Source organism: Leuresthes tenuis, unplaced genomic scaffold (genome assembly GCF_036924035.1).
Source record: "Leuresthes tenuis unplaced genomic scaffold, fLeuTen1.0.hap1 SCAF_11, whole genome shotgun sequence".
Lineage (NCBI taxonomy): Eukaryota > Metazoa > Chordata > Actinopteri > Atheriniformes > Atherinopsidae > Leuresthes > Leuresthes tenuis.
This window is the reverse complement of record NW_027325365.1, coordinates 11204830-11222495: the sequence shown is the minus strand read 5'-3', so window position 1 is coordinate 11222495 and position 17666 is coordinate 11204830. Positions and strand designations below refer to the sequence as shown.

At 37.4% G+C, this 17666-nt stretch overlaps 1 pseudogene; it reads left to right on the top strand.

Annotated features, from left to right (window-relative positions):
- The first annotated feature begins 719 nt into the window (after positions 1 to 719).
- LOC140318512 (uncharacterized) lies at positions 720 to 16342 on the top strand (annotated as a pseudogene).
- The last annotated feature ends 1324 nt before the right edge of the window (positions 16343 to 17666 follow it).

The window sequence follows — 17666 nt, the reverse complement described above, 5'->3', positions numbered from 1 at the left end:
AAAACTCTCACAACAAAGAATGTATTCTGACTACTTTAAAGAGCCCTCCTGCAGATATGTGGATCTCCTCAGGTGAGAGTGGTCATCATTCTCACAAATGTATGTCTTTGTTTGCAGAAAAAGCTTGTCGGAACATTTAGGTGATCACTGTTGAATTGCCTGCTCCATCTCTCTCTGTTTCTGGCCCTTTTCCAAACCAGTTTGCCCATGCTCAAACTTGACTACTGAGTGTCACTCCACATGAAGTCACACTCACAGGGTGAGGGTATAAATAAACAGACAATGTTTTCGAGGCACACTGGTTTACTGTCGCCTCACATCAAAAACATACTGGGTTTATGAATTGTGTGTGGAGTTTTTGGGCTCCATTCAAACTGTGTGGCATTAGGAGTACTCATCCTCTGGTCTCCTTGTGTTTTTCCGTGGCTACCTCACTGCTCATAAATAATTTGGATGAGAGATTGTTTTATCTCCACCTTCACACTTGCAAATGTGTTCAAGGTATAGTAGGCCAAAAAAAGAAAAGAAAACCTTTCACTTTGGTATGGACTGAAACTTTATAACCCTGTTCACTCTTTGCATGCTTCAACATGCTTCCACATAAATCTTGAGTGACCACTTAGGATCAGATCTTTCTTCCCAACTTTGTGTAAAACTTTGTGTATAAACTTGTAGATATCCACTGTTGTCATCCCTAATCAGCCCCAAATGCAGGACAAATGGCACTGGACCTGGTGCAGTTTCTTCCTAATGATTTGTTGTTTCTCACCCGTAGGAAGGATCAGGTAAGTGGGTTCTTCAGATTGATTCAGAACACATGGCTAAAAGAATAGGTTTATGTGTAGTCCCGACCACCTCAGGATGTGGTCTGTCTTATTTAATCTCAGTACAATGAATTCTTAGAGTTGACCTTTTGAGATCGGTCCTTTTGAGCCATCTGTCAATCCTGTCCGTGTCCGGGCCGGGTGAGTTTTCCCTCGTGTGAGTCAAATTAAGCTGCAGACTCCACTCCTGGTGGTTCCCTTCTGTCAGTTCCTTAGATGTGTTATTTCCACATGTAAACAGGGCCTCCGAGTCTAAAAACTTCCTTTGAATTCTTATCTGTGTAGTCATAGCCAACTTCACAGTCACATTTAGCCTTTGTTTTACTCGTAGAATATTCAAAATGACCAAAGTTAAGTCTTTCTCTCCAAAATGAGCAGGCAAGCAGATACGACCTATGATTACGTTCAAAGAATATGCAACCTCTACTAAGAGTGAGAATTTCTGCGGACCTCATGATTAGATTTGATTATGATTATGATTCAGAGGGTTGTAATGTAATTATAAAAAGATTATCGATGCAAGCTTTTTTTTTGCTGTTCAGGACTTTTTTTTGTGACGTGACACTTCTTGGTACTTTCAGAGCAAAGCATTTGTGACGATCCACAATTGATGATTAATTTACTTCTGTTTGTTAATGTTTTGTTAATAAGATAGAAGAGATGTGGCCAGTTTACTGGAAGTTTACATTTGCCAACATAATTCTTAAAAAAAAGAATCCACAGCAAAGATGTAAGTGTTCCTGTAGCTGCTTGCTTGTGGTAAATTAATACAGAGATCAGCATATTCTGAAGTCTGGTGACAAAAGATTCTGTGGCAGCTTTTCACGCATCACATGTTAGATCTATCCTACCTGCTTTCTTAAATCATTCATCACTGTGGCAATCAAATATCTTTGAAATGGGACATTGCATCTCGGCTCCAAACTGTGCAACATAGAACAAAGGCCCTGCTTCTCTGATTGAATAAGAAAGCAAATCATTGGCAAGAATTTGCAATAGAGTATTTGTAATTTGCTTCTTAGCTTAGACGTTGCTTGCTCAATGGTCCCCTGGTTGGGTGTCATGTATTTTAGCCCTTACCAGGATAGTTTTCTAACCCTACTGCAGTAGTGTATTTGCCTGAACTACCAGAAAGTGAAAAAAGTGTTTGAAGTCTTTTTTTTGTTTGTTTTTTGACGGGTAATTAACTGAGCGTAACTCAGAAGTAAAAGAAAAAACAAACAACATCAACATAAAAAAACAGTTGTCATACACTGATCTTAATTTTAGGTCACACAAAGATCCATGATTGAAGCTTTTACATCCTTTACATCAACTGTTATTCAACTGACACAAAAAAAGGGACAAAAACCTTAAAAGAATAAATGATACTGGCATTGTGAATGTAATTGGCCACAATAATTTTGTCGGGATTATTGGTTAACATGACGGTCCTATTAGGTAGGTCTCTTTTTTATTTCTCGACCTGTCCATATTCAGGACATATGACTCACCCATTGTTTAACGTTAACACCAACCATCATTTGAAACGCACAACCTGAGTTTTCTGTGACAGTTATCTCCAGCTGAAGATTAAAAATGCATGCATTATTTTAGCAACATTTGATCATAAAGCTTTATTAAAACTATCAGTTAAACTGTCATTTGAAAAAAACTTAATGTTGTTAAAATATTTACATTTTCATCTCCTTTACTATTGTTGATGACCATTGAAGCTAACACCAGCGATCCCTCCTTAAAAACTTTTTCTCTGTCCTCAGAAAGTTAAGGGTAATGTGTCTACAGAAGTGGAGCCAAGCAGCTGCCTTCCATGGCACATCCCTTTGGAGTGACAGGCTGCCGTTCTGATTTAAGCTAATAAAAAATAACCTCCACTTTGCCTCCAGAACTGACATATTGCATATACGGATGCAGGAGGAGCAGCAATTTATTTCTTCACAAGGGGTCACTTGTATTTTTAATAATTTATCCAGCATATGTTGAGTTGTCAGCTGCTACGCTTTGATCAAAAGCTGGGCTGTCACTCGCTGAGCCATCAGTTTCCAATGAAAGTATTTGGACTTAAACACACACCTGCCATGCATGTGGAACAGAGCTATTCCTCACATTCAAGAAAATAACAGCATATCATTGCATTCACATCACTCTAGGATATGGTTTTTGAACAATATTTGAACAATGCAGATATGAGTGCCTGAGAGAGAGCAGGGCTGCAGAAGTCGAATTTTCACAAGCAGGCCTTCTGCTGCCCTCTTGGGACATCTGAATATCTCTTGCTCCTCTCGCTTGGTTTTGGTTTCTTCGTACTGCCTGCCAATGGGCTTTAACAAGAAAACTTTTTCTGCTGCTAAAGGTCAAATTAGGTCCATCCTTTCCCTCCCCCATGTTTCTGGATTTGCTGCGCTGCACTTTATGCTTCGGATAACTGCAGCATTTTAAGAGTACAGTGGATTCCTGTTATGGTATATTGGATTTGTCCACTAAACCCATAATTCTTGATAGATTTGTGAATAAAAGGAAGTCCTTTTGCTTTGAACATACATTGAGTAAAAAATAACTTATTGTGTTTCTATAAGTCAATGTTTATTCACACTTTGCCTTTTGTTGCTACTACCGATAAGTTCTGAGTTCTAGAGAGTAAAACTCTCTCCACCAGTCAGTATCTTCTGTATGCTAAGAAAAAAGGAACTCAATAAAATTGCAAAAGTAAGATGTGTACAACACAATAAAATCAAAATTATATACATTGAAAAGGACAAAAGGACACTGGCTTCCTTTTTTTTTTCTTCATACCAAGTTGGGATTTTGCTGTCTGACACATTGTAGTTACTCAAGAGCAGCTTAGTATTCATACAAAAGATAATTCGATTGCAAGTGGACAAAGATATTTCCCACAAGGTAATAATGGGTAGTTGGATAATAACGTTAGGTTTCTATGGCAACTGCTTAAATGATACAATATCAAGGAAGACTTACGTTTTGGATGTTTTTCCTTTATAGTGCAATGGTTTTCTAAAGGCCATATAATAATTTTAGTCTTAACTTTTTAACGATCAGATCAGATATAAAATGAAGTTTTAAATTTTTTGCATTGGTTTTAGGTAGCATATTGAAGCTTCTTCTCCACCGATAAGTGTTATGGACCAGAAGTGTCAATGGATAAATCTATTAGATTTAGAAGGCCTTTTGCTTTTCACAGCTATGCCTCTTTTATTTTTTAAAATAATTTTTGGTGTCCAACAATGCAGTTACTAAAGTTAGCTGTGGGAATTTAGGGGTATCTTTTGATTAGCAGTTTTTCACATTGACTCTGGTTTGTTGTTGGAATCCAAACCTTTTTCTCCTTTTTTTTTTAAACAATTATCCTTAAATCCAACAGGTTGTGAGTGTTCAATTTTAAAATAATATATGAAAGGAAGTCTTAACAGTTTTTATATACTATTAAACATGGATAATAAAAACACCCAGTATACTCTATATTTTTAAGATATTACAACCTATTTTCTTTTAATTCAACTTTGCAAACTTCTACCAATAACCATATTGTACTTCCTTTCTTAGGAGTTCAATGTGTTTTTTTTTTTTTTATTACCTCAGTCTGGAAAAATATCTGGTGCAAGCATAGTATCACAGAGTGTTGCAAAATGTGGTCGGTGCTGGATATTTCAAAAGGTTTTGCATTATCTTTCTGGCAATCATTTCTTGGGTTTCAGCAAGAATGCATCCATAGATTGGCACATCTCTTTTTAGCCTCATGCTTTTGTGAGACCCACATGTAGCTACTTTGTCACTTCACATCATATTTTCTCCTGTGTGAAACAGAAAAATTACTGTGACAAAAAAGTCTAAGAATTGCCATCCTCAGGTTTCCCTGGGTTGCAAGAATATTTCCCAGTCGTGGTTTTAGCTGCACTTCCTCTTCTTTGCTATAGTTGCCATGATATTCATCTTAAATCTGCTGTTTAAGCTATGACTTTTTGATCTTTTCAGATTCCCCCTTGGGCATAGCCAGACGATGACAGGTTAACCTGCACTTGACCCACATTTGCACAGTTTGATTGACATCAAACACAGCCCAGATGATGAGAGTCTTTCTTACTTTTTTCACAGCTAGACTTTAGAAAAGCATCTGTCGTAGTTTTGAGAAATGGCGCCACTCAAAATGTCTCAATTTCTAGATGAGGGTCAAGGGACAGACATTGCAGTCCCTTGCGATGCAGGACATCTGGTCAGCATACATGAACTCCTTGTCTTTTTACTTGGAGTGTTATTTCTTCCACCACATAGATTTGATATTGTGTTGGCATTATTTATCAGCACCTCTCTGCTCAGATTCAGGTCACTGCATATTATGAAAAAACTCTTGCAGTCAGCCTCTCAAATCACATCTGCATGCACTTAACAAAAACCTCTGTTAAAGCAACAGTGGGTGTCTCCTTTTCTACTGCAGTTCAAGCACTTTTCATCAAAGGTATCCAACTTTCTTTGGTTTGTGACTTGGGTAGTGCATTCTAGGCAGGCCGTGCTAATCGAATTTCTTTTGTATTATATTTTTAATTATTTTATTATTCAATTTCTATTATTCTTTTTATTCATTTTATTATACTATATTGTTCTTTTACCATATCTACTCATTTCTGTTATTGTATCAATTTAAAATTGAAAACAGAATATAAACAAGGAGCACACAATTGCATCTTAATGACTGTTAATGGGGAGACAGAGTGGCACCTTGTGAGTTTTTCAGTGCTTTATTTGAAGTCCTCAGCGCATGGCCCTCAACTTCATGGCACTTCATGGGCTGGCAAATATTAACACAGGTGCAGTCTACAGACATGTCAGAGCTGTGAGACATCAACGAAAAACAGCAACTATGTAAACTTGAAACTCCACGCTGTGGTCAATAGTGCTGCTCATCTCAAAACACAAACGCAAGTCTGTTAAATTAATTTCTCGAAAATATCAGCACAAGTTCTTTTTTCTGTTCCAGTCTCAGAAGAAAAAAGTGCTATAAATACAGTCAACACACTGTAGTGGCACAAAAAAAGCACAGAATTTGTAAAACAGTAACATTTTTTCTTTTGCCTCTTGCTTTGTATAGAGCTGTCACAATGTATTTAAGCATTAGGTTGGGCCATGTGTTTTTTTTTCTCCCTTACTTCATAAATGCATGTACTTCCATCTATCCCTCGCTATGTATTCCTAATGCCTTTACTTTTCAAGGGCAGACATAGGTGTGCAAAGATTTTGCAGCCAAAACTCTTTTTTTAACAAATAAACCACTTTTGAGCCTGTATTATGAAAGTGTTAGGGTTTGAGGTGTGGATTAGTGTTATCTCTAGTAGAATAATACAATTCTCTAATTAATTAGGGCTTGATCTCAAATTGCCCTTTCTCCCTTACACATGTGAATTTGTTAATGTGTCCCATCATTGCCAGAAAGGATCTTCTGTAGCTGTCACACCTTGTAATTTACCTTAAGATATTTGTGACATTCATTGATTGCAGAGTCTGTATGTGACACATTGATCCCAACCATGAGTCCAAATGAATCCAATCTGAATGCTAGTGTTAACACTGCTGTAATTTTGCAGTTAACAATTATACTTCAGTACTAGAACTTTGTTAGATGTCTGTCTATGATACCTCCATGTTATGCATAATTTTCCTTTGTGCTTCTATTATGTTATTTGGGTCTCATTATGTGGAGTCAAACTATTAAGCCATATTGTTGCTGTGATTGAAGAACAATATATATATATATATATATATATATATATATATATATATATATATACCTGTTATACAAAAAACTGCTGCCAGTTTATTTCTACTGTGTTATTGTAAAGGATTGGGTTCATCTGTGACAACACAGATGCACATGGCCATGCAAGAATATTTTACTCTATAGTAAGTTGGTGTGTAATAAGTGTTAATAAAATTAGTGTTAATAAAATGTTTGATCAGAGAAACAAACACATTTTACAGCTATTGTTGAACTGATTGAGGTGGTGAAGTTGTTGCATTTGTATTTTACAGGTCTGATTTTCTTTACATAGATAACAGAATGTATCCCTGTTCTCACCACATAAAATAATTTCAGTTGATTTCATTTTTTCGCTACTTTTAGTCCAATGATTTCAAACAAAAGCAGAAGACAAAGTAAACACTAATATCTTATTACTTAAGGGGGGTAAAAATCCATCAGAGACTAGCATGACTTTTTGGTTTTGGATGAGTAAATACCTGTGACTACACGGAAGGCAAATTTTTTTAATGAGTGTCGATTGCTTTCAGTTTTTTTTTTCTGTGTTAACTGCACGTAATATTAAAAATATGTATGTACCTCTTTTAGGTATATGATCCATTAAATATACAGGTTTCACACTGCACCCATCTTTTCAATGGAGCATTACAGCCTGGAAAATGTTCTGGTAAATCTAATCACAGTTCACCAGGAGAGATACTCCATTGATCAAGAATCCAAAATTCATGTTAACTTGTACCACTCATTATTTTCATGGGCCATAAAAGAGCTTCTGTGGGTTTTAATTAATTAGCATTTTGCCCTACTTATTGCAATAAAGCTTAATTAGACTCCCCATTCATATTAGTGCTCAATAGGCCTTTGATTAATACAGGCTTTTGAGGTTAATTTTGGTGATATGTACCACAAAAAGAAGAAAAAACACTTGTCATCTAAAACATAGATCTGAAATTCTTAATAATCTTTATGTTGAGTCAGCACAGTCTGTACATTGGAGCTCTCATGTGTAAATTTAGTCACTCATAAGTGAGAATTTTATCTAAATCAACTGGTGCAAATGACAGAAATGTCCCAGAGGCTGAAGTTAATAAAAAAAATGAATTGGAAGGGGGGAAGTGCAACACTCAAAACTCTGGCATCCTAGCTATTCTCACAGTGAAGTTTGACACTATGTACAAAGTGCTAAATTACCTGCCAAACACCCAGATATCCCACCTTCTATTTTCTGCTGTACATGAGGTACCATTCGTGCCTGTGAGGTGTATTTATTTTCCCACTGTGTGTGTCTGGCTGTGTTATGAGCCCCATGCGGTCTAAGAGCAGTGAAAAAGTGCAACATAACCTTCAGCAGAGAGGCAACATGGCTCACTGAAATTTGTGTTATTAGTGAATGAGAATTTTGAACTTGATCTCAAGATAGAAAATTGAATAGCTGCATTGGTCCGTAGTGTAAAATGTTGCAGTTACCCAGTGTGACAATTTAACACTTACATTGTTTTCTTTTCTCTGTTCTCTAGAAAGTTACAGCTTAAGTTTAGATTTGTGATGATGCTAACTCTCCAACTCTTGCTTTATTTATAGGAATTTATAGGAAATTAAATGAACTTTTGTCTTGATATTGGACTACTTGGTTGTACTGTTACTATCACCAACATGTGGGTAATGCACTGAGCTGTTAACCACCATGAGAGGGGAACCAAAGAACACTCTCTGGTACAAAGTATTTGTCACTGTGAGCTTAGATACTAATAATGTATGAATAAGAGAAACACGCAAAGCCCAAGACTAAAGCTGTCAAAAAGTTCTCTGTAGGCCTGCTGGTTCAAACACTAGGTAAATCTTGCATACCATAAGAAATAATTTGTTATATAGACATATTTTTGCGCTATTTATTTTTGGCCTTGAGTCACTACACAACATAATAGCAAAACAAGCAAGCATCACTGGCTCTTTTCTGTGTGTTTGAAAATTATTCCAAAAATTGTCAAATGATTCACGATTATTTTGAGTAGTATTTTCACTTGAAATACAGATCCATAATTTAGTTGGCCACAAACACAGAGGAAGGAGATGAATTATGGGAGCTTGTAATTGTGGGATCTTTTTGACACTGAACAACTTTGACCAGTTTGTATAATGTTTTCCACAATCATTGTACTTCTGTACTTCTCTCGCCTTCATGATTCCTGACTTTTCTATCTATTCTTACTCATGAATGATTAGGCTAATAAACTGAAGTACAAGGTCAGAGGTAGAGTGAAAGAAAATGGTTAAATGTACATGTTACAAAGTACAAATTACACAGTTACAAAAATCTACATGGTTGCTGCTCACTCAGTTTTATATTTTTGCATCACGGCTCACATCATGTTAACAGCCTTTGCATGGTGCCTTTTAAACTAATTTGTTTGAAAATAAACAAATTAGTACCCTGAGTATGTTGTAATACTAAAAACTAAATATTAGCTACATATATATATATATATATATAAAGTAATGAAGTAAATGTTTTTGAGATAAGGGGCCATTCCTTTGCATTGCAGAAAATTGCGACAGGCACCCCCCTGGGCCCAATGTGTTCAGTCATATTGATTTCAAAAGATTTGACTTGAAGGAAAGAGCAGCATTCATTCATCATAGTAATTAAACAACAGTTGCCTGTAGCACTGAGCAGTGGTGACAAATGAATTAACTATTGTTGTGAACTGATGATATAACCAATAAATATTCTTTAAAATGTTTGTTCGATTATATTTAATTATGTTTAATTGCTGCTTGGACAACGTATAATTAGTCAAGGCCATGATGCTTAATCTTCGGAAAAGGATGAGTACCCATTGTAACGTGTCCATGTGTTATCATCACCCCTCTGTTTCGGATTAAAGGAATCTTAATGTATGCATTTAGAAGGGAAGGTGATAAGCCAGTGCCTGGCTAAATGCAGGGAATTATGAGAACAGCAAAAGGACGGGGTCCTTTGATCGGATTACTGTATTTATGCAGCAAGTGTTTGTAACTCAGGTGCCTCAGCATCTGAAGCCTAGGCTATTATGTCCTCTGATTACAGCATTGTTAATTTAGTCTTTCAGCCAGTGAAGAATCATTCTGGTAACAAAGTAAAGCAAAACTTTTTTTTAACTCTCAACTTCATAATAAAGCCAGATTAAAACTGCAAATTCTATGAGACGACAGATGACACAAGTATTGTTCCAGGCAGCACTCTTTGCAATCCACCCCTTGCTTCAGAAACTCCCCCCATTTCAGAAATTTATTAGAGGATTTGTATTTCTAATGACACCTGCGCCCTGCCACCAGAGGAATGTAAATAATCCCATCAGAGTCCCGACTCATCAGCGACAGGCTAATCCCTTGTTTAAGGCAGTTACACCGACCCCACCCATTAATACTGCCCTCATAAAGACACAGCTTAGCATACATTATAGAGTTATAATATGGAGAACGCTTACAGCCAGCTTGAGAAATATCCCTCTCTGCTGCAAGAAGATGTCACCTCTGCTGCTTTTATAAAGGGCTCCTGCCACACCACATCACAGTTCTCGCTTTTAAATGCAGGGAAAATTAAAAAAAAAAAGAAATTCTCACATCTTGGTGATGGTTTAGGACAGAGTTGGAGCAGTAAGAAATCAGACCAAGCCAAGAGGATTTAGTCTTGGGGCAGCAGTGTTAAGAGATGTGAAGAAGTCAGGCGTAAGAACGATGATCTTGGAGCAATCCTTTTGTCCAAATACTTGCAGTAGGTTTTAAATGCAGCTTAATGGCGTGTGACTCTCTAAAGTGGAATAGGACAAATAACACAGAATGTTACATATCTGAAAAAGTAAACCGTAAAACGCAATTTAAGAAGCTTTCTGCCTCGTGTAAACAAGTTATGTCTAAGTGTAAAATGTTTTTCAAAAACACCTTCTTGCTACAGAATATGTAAAAAATATTGATTGTTATGAAATGTGATTAAATATGAGGCTCATGATTTGTGTCTTCAGAGAGTGATAAAGACGGTCATGGGTAAACTATGTTTTGACAAGTAATTAATTAGATGCTTTGATTGACTGTGAGCTGTGATGGCTCTATTAATGAAACACTGAAGTGAGAGGTTGCAGACATCCTATTACACAAGTCCTTTTATACCACAACTGAAAATTTGATGATTATTGTTGGTAAGTTAATACATAAAATAGACAAACTAGCAGTGATGACACAAGTCTGTTGTTTTTGTAAATTGTTATCAGATGTTTATATTTATTTTCATTGACCTCTGTATCCTGTGAGTAGATTATTAACCACATTTTTTTTAGCTACTGCCTCATGTTTCAAGTGTTGGACAAATGCAGGTTTAAAGTGTAGTGTCGTTGATAATTCTAAAGCTAAATGTTCTCAATTCTAAAAAGAACCTGTTTACATCACCTGGCCAAAAAAAATACACGCAGCGCTGCAGATGATTGCAGGTTAGGCGTCATAACAGTCATTATCCAACTAGTGATTGCTTTTTAATGCTGTTGTGTAACAGCAATAGCGTCAAAGCTACACAAAAATATCTCTTGAGTGCTTTCTTTGCTGCCAGGAAATCAAAGTGCTGTAGTCATACTTTACAGAAATTGCAACAGTTCAGCAAATAGACACAAACTCTCATTTGTATTGTTTGTTGTGCTCTCTAATAATATCAACATTATGCCCCTCTGCCATGAATTAGCTAATGGATAACAGATCATCATTTCAACATCAGCATTCAGTAGTTTCAATGGCACAGCATAAGCGTTACCATCATTTTAGAGTGAAAAAGATTATTCACAAATGGAAAGCAATCAAGAAAGTTGACAAAGCAAAGCAAATTCACGCCAACTTCACACCATTTACTGATCAAAGAATTTTTAAGAATTGCATGAAAATAACTTTTTGAGTAGAATTTATCCCTATACCTTATAGATAGAGTATTTGGGTGTACTTGCATCCAACATATGGACATGTACACATTTATTGTGGAAATAGTATATTGTGATTGTACTATATTGTTTGTTATGTACCCATGTTAAAGTGTAGTGTATAAGAAACATTTTTGCCCTTCAGGATGGATATGATACCCTTTTCATTGAACTTGTGATATATGAAGTGTCCCATTTTCTTGCCAGATTAATCCAGCAGAATCTGGAAGCGAGAAATACAAACATAATTTCATCATATTTTGAGAGAAAATTATCTCTGATTTCCTATAGCTGACTGGCAACCATCTAAATTACACTGTAAGAGTTCACAGTGCTTTCTTTTGACCATAGATACTGACAAAGTGAAAGGCTGTTGCGAGCCAGATTTGATTTCCTATATTACATGTGCTTGTTGCCTCAGAACTATTGTACCTTCCCAGGAGGCAGAAACCGCTCTCACACAGAGACGTCAGCCTTTTATCTAAACCTAGACTGTTTCTTTGTGGCTGTGCCTTTGGCCTCTAACTAGTTGGACCTGCTCCTGAGAGTTTGATAATCATATTGCAGTTTCTGCACTCTCTGCTGGACTGCAAAAGATCAGCCTCTACCTCGAAGGTGCATGTGGCCACCATTGTGGCCACATGGCAGTGTGAAACAAACTGAAGTGTCTCGCAGGCGTCTTATCTGTTTTCTAAAGGAGACTCAGGGTAGAAGCCTTATGAGTTTCTTTGTAGGATTTGTACTGAAGCCAAGTTTTGAGTGCTAGAAGCGCTTTGTCTGCTCCCTTCTGAACCGAGGGGAAGCCTTAGTGAAAGGGGCTGTCTGCCAAAATGGCCTTTCTTCTCACTAAAACCTCAGCAAAGACTGTGGGTAAGCTCCACACCTTTTTCATGTGCCAAGTGTGCATGTGCAGGAACTCCTCATTCTCCCCCCAAAAGACTGTCTGCCTTCCATGCCAATCAGGCCAGTGAGCTGGCAGCATATGACCTTGCACACCAACAATACGAGGAGGATGAGACACAAAAAGCTTCACCCAGTGTGGCCTGACTCCACAAATGGAGGAAAAGATGATCTTCTGCCTATTTGCCAGTCTAAGAGTCAAGGCTGTTTGGATTATGGATCATGTACCGTTCAAACCGGGGGTCTGCAAATCTACTACACTGATGAACCATAGACTGCAGAGGTGTGCGTTATAAGACGGGTATGAAACAATGCCAATGTGATACTGGGGGTGGGGGTATGAAAACTAAATATGGCATAGGCATCATATAGTCTTGTGTCAGCTTTAGAAGTCTTGGATACATTTGCTCCCCCTGCAGGAAAGTTTGCAGGTTATTTATTAAATTTTTTTTTACCAGTGAAAAGATCTGAAGTCTAAGTAATATTTAACAACTAGAAAGATAGTTAGATAGTATCCTACTATATCAGCTACATCAGTTTTTGGCAAACCTGAAGAGACTTGCACAGATTGCTATGCACCAACAGTATCTGCCTATTTTAGTCATGCGGTCCTGTCTCATCTTTCTGACCTTGCTGATAACAGTCATTGCTGCAGATGTCAGGTTGGATGAGGTAGATTTGATTAACAGCTGTGAATAACTGTTCTGTGTCACTTCTGATTATTTTCATGAATTAATAAGGTATGTTGCCAGGCATAATGAAAAGTGTGAAGTGTGCATCTTTTCGTTAATGTTTCAAGTTATTGGACTGAGGCCAGTAATTTAACTGGACAGAAGTTTGTATCGGAGGGAATGAAACTTCAGAGGGTGAAAAAGGTGTCACTCAAAATCAGCCTTGATGAGGCAAACCACACTGCCACACAACAAATTTAACAATATCTTTAGGAGCATAAACTTTCCAATGCTTCAAGCTAATGCTTTTGAGAAACCTAATTAAGAGTTTGTTCCCTTGTTTCCATAAACGTCATATGTAGAATGAATAGTACGGCTAACTTTTAAGTTCTGTTTTTTTACCTGTGATAACAACAATTCAGATTTGTCTTACCCAAAGATGTTAAACTATGACTGAAGTGGACTCGGTTTATTTGGAGACCTGCCAGTGTCTTATCAAAAATACTAGAGAAGAAACAAATCTGCAGCCTTCCTGTTTTGGACAGCTGCTTTCCAAATTTTATCCAAAAATTTAAACTGCTTCAACCATTTTTCAGGGGGATAATTAACCCCAATATTACAACAGACCACTGCATAGCATAGTGGAGGCCGCTAGATTAGCATAGCATTTTCATTGATTCCCATTCACTGAGGGATAACGGGTTAAACCTCAAGGTATTTTCATAGTACAATTTATTTATTCCTGGCCTCAGGCTAGTAGCAAAAACTACAATCTTGAGGTACATAGATTCATGTTTTGGGGATTAATAACTCCTTGACCGGGATGTAAATATTGTTGAGATTTTAACGTAACCATGGTTGGTCGTCTCATTTGTCCTGTGATGGACTAGGGACCTGTCCTGGGTGTACCCTGCCTCTTGTCCAATGACAGCTGGGATAGGCTCCAGCCCCCCACAACCTTGAATTGGATTAAGCGGATATAGAATATAGATGGCTGGATGGATGGATTTTTACAGTAACCAATAATTCTGCAGCCAGTTCAAGCGCCACTGTGCTGATTCCCAAGTTAAGCACATACAAAAGTAAAGGTATGATAGCATCTTTGAACTGCATTACTACAATTTCTCTCAGTTATACCTCTAAAACTATCTCCATCATCATTTTAACGTTGAAGTTTAGCATGTTGGCTGTGTAAGCTGACAACTTGATTAAACAGTCAGATGCTCAAAGATGAAAGGAAATTATTTTAATCTTTTGGGGAAAAAAAGAAAAAGGTTTTATTTTTAGTCATAAGATAAAGTGTTTATTAAAGTTTTTTTTCTCTGGACATCTGTCTCAAATATTGTTTGAGAAAAACATCAAGTGAGGTATGTTATAATGTACTCAAATCACTCTTAGACTAATTAAACAGTTTAATTGTAATTTAATGCTCAAGGATAGTATAGTTGTCATGCCAGTAAAAATAAAGGCATTATCTCAGTTCCCTACTCTTGGCCATAACCTTACTTTTGCCCGCTGCGGGGGAGTGGCCCTTTGGAGTGGAGCTACAAAGGTAGGGCTTGAAATTTGTCCCTAAGAAATGGAATGCTGCTCATTACGTCATCAGCGGTCGACCATGGTAAAAAAGCCATAAAGGAGTGATGAGTTTGCTGACATGTTCCCTTCGGACAGACGCTCAGGTGTTGTTACCTGTAGCAAAGGTCGTAATGATTATTTTCCATTTAAAGACTAAACGGAGAAGAAATAAGGCACAACGAGGACATCTTCAGTGTCTGATAATGCTGGTGGAGTCCCATGAGTTATGAAATTAGTTAAGAAAACAACCTATAGTTCAAGATGGTTACATTACATGCAATGATACGTAGCCTATTGTCAGACAGCCTGTAATATTATCTGTGTCTGGGAATGTAGAAGTTAAGATATTGAGGTTAATCTGGCTTGTTTATTATGCATTATATGACTCAATCCCATTTATCATTTTGAGAAGTGATATAATGATAGCCGTTAATAGTCAATTTTATATAACTTCACAACATACAATGTACAATAAATCACTCGGACACTAAGTGATGTCATAGGTCTCTACCTAAGCATTGACTTTCGTGGAACTACAATGTAATGTGTCCAGTTTCAGTTGGTCTGCGTAAAGTACTGCTCCTTTAAGATTGTATTCTCACATCAGAACTTTTTTAACACACAGTCCATTTTTCTTTTTTCCTTGTATGACAGCCCTGTTGTTTGGAACCCAAAGGTGTGACTTTTAATAAAGACTAATGTTCTTTTCCTTCTCTTTTTCCAGACAGGTTTTCTCATACCCTGCTGCAGACTAAATTACAATGTGCCCATTCTGTGTTTGTGGTACAAGGTGAAGGCAACCCTGAAAAGTAATTTTCGTGTAAGCAGATGAGCAATCCATGCTCTGCAGAGACTTCCACAGAAGGAAAAAAGCCAAGGCTGGGGTCATGAACTGGAGGTATTTCATGTACTTTCTTTTTGGGTGGTCCCTCAGGTCTTCAGTGTGCCAAAATTCACAGTCCACAGAGTCACTCTTGTGGTTGCACAACAGGTTATGTCAGATTTTCCAAGGCAGAAGCGTCAAATGTTGTTGGTCTCGGATTTAGCCAACTATCAGGCTGTGCATTCTTTAGTGACGCTGTGGGTGCAAAAGATGGTTGTCACATCAGGATAAAACCTCTCACAGCATCGTATAGACATTTTGAATAACAAAGGCTTCTTTTCCATCCTCATGCAGACTATTTGTGACTCAAATAGAACATTCCTTTAAATATTCATTGGCTACCCAGGCTCTATCAGTGACACGTGCATTTTGAAAAATAGCTAATTTTAAATGGCTATACAGTACCCTCCCACAGGTCACTTTCTATATAGTGATGGTTGCTATCCTTGTTTGGACACTCCAGTCTGCCTTGTAAGGAGTAATAAGGTGGTCATGTACAGGAGCCTTCAACCTCTCTCATATCAAGGGACATGCTGTAATCGAGAGAGCCTTTAAAATGATGAAGGCAAGGAGGAGGTCTACACTTTTCAAAGCCTTGGAGATTCAGCCAACATTTGCACCCTTTGTTATAGCAGCATGTTATATGATTGCTCCATAATGTATGTCTATGAAACTGAGATATGCTGGAATCAGATGAGGATGTGGAAACTCAGGAAACTCTCTTGCACAAAATGAGAGATCAGCGAATGCCACAACTCGCAGTCTTGCTCTGTGGTTATGTGTAAGGCCCACAGTAAGGATCCTGGGAAGATTCACTCTTCTCAAAAGCAAAAGGGACCTGAACATTATTGAGTAGTCACTGATAACTTTTTAAAATTTTGCACTAATCTATTGTTCAAAAACATATTTCTATCAACATGGAGTGCTATATTTACACTGGAATGGGTTTGTTTTAGGAGTGCACTAGTAGGAGTGCAGTTAATTTGCAGTAGTTAATTTCTTAGACATGTATAGTATACTGTCAAGATATTGCATCAAGGAGAATTTGCAGTTTATTTTCTCAGAAAAGACTGCATTAAATCTGTTTGAACCACTTTGTTGAATGTGAACAAGATGATTGAATATTAATATAGACGTTGTGTATATGGATTGTCTTTGTGTTATGCCCTTAGGGAAAGATATATGATTCACAGGCCTGCCAGTACTGCATAAAAGAATATGTACACATTTTCTGCAACCTGCCATTATAGACATAGTTTGAATAAGACTATGAGTCTGGCAGTTTGTCCATTAACTTTTCAAACAGGTTCAGGAAATGCTCAGTTTTGGCCTCACTCTCCTTGTGAGGCTTTTGCTTATTTATAGGATTCTTGTTTAAGTGTTTTTTTTTTTCTTTGTAGACGAATAAGTTGTGGGGTCAGGGTCTGCTCTGGATAAAGGCAGGTTAGATCCAGTTGAGGTAGATGCAGCTGAGATAGAAGTGGAAGCTGTTTCAGTGGCTTGTTCAAACTCTGCATGGTTAACTTCCGTTGGAGAAGTGATAGTGTCCAGAATGTAAAGGCAAACAAATAGCAAACCTGTCTGACTCACCTCAGAGTTTGGACATACACTGCATTCGATACTAAATACAAACACAAGAATGTGTCCTGACATTGTGAAAAGGAACATCTGTAACCAAGGAACTGCAGGTCCACTGTAGCTGTGGTTGGACTCCCCACATCTTTGCAACCACTGCTTATATGGTTGTAATACAGATGCTACAGGTCAATTTCATATAAACTTGTCTAATCCTATGGCATATTAACAGCTCATTTGGTTAACATGGTTAACTCTCTGACTAAAGTTACCATGTGTAATGTCTCAGTGTGAGCATCAAAGGAGGGTCAATGAAGAATGTGGCCTCCAAAATTTAATGCACAGATTTGACAGGTTGCAGCCGTGACCCCTCCCCCCCTTACCAGTCTTTGGTGTCTTTATCTCCTTGCATGAGAATTTCACACACAAAACTAAAAAAAATGGTAAGACAATGATGTGACACCATGACTTTAGAGCAGAATAATGAACTGTTGAACAGATATTGCTCCCTTAAAGATAACATGGTTTTTTGGA